Source organism: Arachis ipaensis, chromosome B04, assembly GCF_000816755.2.
Source record: "Arachis ipaensis cultivar K30076 chromosome B04, Araip1.1, whole genome shotgun sequence".
Taxonomy (NCBI): Eukaryota; Viridiplantae; Streptophyta; class Magnoliopsida; order Fabales; family Fabaceae; genus Arachis; species Arachis ipaensis.
In genome coordinates, this window is record NC_029788.2 from 114,639,529 (window position 1) to 114,641,915 (window position 2,387).

Here is a 2,387-nt window from a genome sequence, read left to right on the forward strand (position 1 = left end):
ATGGGCTTGAGGCCGTGATTGGTATATTGAGTCCTAGTTCTGTATAAAGTAACTGATTGGTTCAGCATAGACTTAATGAACCTATGCTTGGAACGGGATGATCATTTATACCGCGTAGGTAACTGCTTTCATGGTTGCGGCCTAGGAAAAACTTTTCAGACATTTTCTTTAAGAAAGGAAAAAGGTTTTGTTTTAGAATATTTGAGAAACTTAGCAAGTCTTCAAAAAGAAATTTTCTGGATTTCGAATGTGAACCTATGGTTTTTGGAAAGACTCATAAGACGAGCAATGATCACTGAACTCTAAGAATGATATTATCTTTACGTATCTTGTTATAGCAATTTTTGTAATCCTATTGTGAGAAGAAGCGAGGACGACATTCACACTCCCCTACAGGTTATTCCTTTTCAGGATATAGAAGACGAAGCTTCAGGAGAGTTATGTTTATTTTCTGTTAACTTGGTCTTTTTGTATTACCGTAGCTATTGTTTTTCCCTCGCCTTTACCTTTATTAAGTTTGCAAGAGGGATAGGAAATTATGATATGTCTATTTGTAAACTAGTGTTATGTATATATATATATATATATATAGCTTAAGGTTGTATCTGATTTGTATGTACATGTATGTTTATGTTTTCACGAAAAGAGTTATCGAAAGGTTATGCGGTTTTAAGCTTTAAGCAGGCTCATATTTTAGTGTTAAATATTATAAGAGTCGTGGTAATACTCGAGCTATCAGAGTGGCGCAGCCGGAAGCGTGACATTTTGATAGTTAGGGTGTTACATTTGTGGTATCAGAGCAGTTCTTCCTGTAGAGCCTGAGAAATGGACTGACTATGCTTCAATTGCATACTCTGAGTGTTCGTCATGTATTAGGTCTTGTCGAATGACGAAAATTAGAGCTTTATGCACATGACGATCTATTGATTTAACGCTGTTAGTCTTGCATTGCATAATTCCTGATATTAAGTTTGGCCGGCTTAATACTAGTGAATTATGTATATGAAAGTACTAATGGGTTATCATAGATGATATACGAGTTTTGAGTAAAGCGAATCGCGGGTTTTGGGGACGTTAGAAACTATTTCTCGAGGCTATTCAGTTGTGTGTCTTGAAATTCTATTCGAGTCGACCTGTTCTTTCATATCCTAACTTGAAGTTCTTGTTTGCTACTCCTTTCGAAAAGTAATTTGATGTTCCACTCTATTTCTCTATTCATATGCATTCTTGTTTGATCTTAATTGCATATGCTTGTTTGGAATCCTTGTTGCGTCTATCTTCCTCTGTTTGAGTGTCTTGAAGAGTCGACCTGTTCTTTCATATCCTAACTTGAAGTTCTTGTTTGCTACTCCTTTCGAAAAGTAATTTGATGTTCCACTCTTTCCACTCTATTCATATGCATTCTTGTTTGATCTTAATTGCATATGCTTATTTGCGGTCCTTGTACATCTATCTTCCTCTGTTTGAGTTCTTCCTGATCCCTGTATTCTTTGACATGGCTTTGAACTGGTCCTAATGAACTGTGCATTTTAACTCCTGATTTCGAGTACATTCTTAGAGAAATTGTTGATTCAGTTTTTCTCTTATTTGATAGTGATCACAGCCAATTCTGAGATTTTTATGAAAATTGCTGTTAAAAAGACATACTTATCTATATGTGAAGCTTTGAGGATTTCTTATCCAATTTAACAACTCTTTATTTTTAATACCTCGCCTATACTCTTACTGGTTTATAGAACTGCACCTACTTAAAATACAATTTGACTTTCTAGTAATTTTACTATAGTTCCAATGGACATCATTATTTGATTGTGTATTTGGTTATTTTCCGAAATCCTGGAAAGGAAGAATTTTTCGCTTTTATTCCAGTTGAGTTTCGTTTGATAAACTTCACTTAATTCATTTTGATTTGAGTCTGATTTAGCATACTACATGGTTTATGCCATTGTTGTTCTTTTGAAAATGTTGGACTCATAGCTTTCTTCTTATGAACGGACTCGTTCCTTCTTAAGCTTTTCACCTCTATGAATGTCATACGTGATTCTATTTTTAACTAATCTTTTACATCCTGTGAACATTATCATTGATCTTGGTTTGTCCTCTCTTGTGAATCTTATTCTTATGTGGGTCAGTTTAATTCGTTTCAAGTTAGTGCATTGTTTATTCTCCCATTATCTCTACAAGAGTTTTTAGTCAAAGATTTATTATTGAGAAATTACAAATGATTGAGTTGTCTTTTTCTATGACTTTTGTATTCTTTTGGATCAATTTAAAACTTGTTTGATGTTTCATGTCTAGTGGATCTTGTTTGAACTATTTAAGATCCTTTCTTGCAAGGCTTGACTCCTTTTAGTACATCTTAAACTTCTTGAATGTTCTTCTGAGAT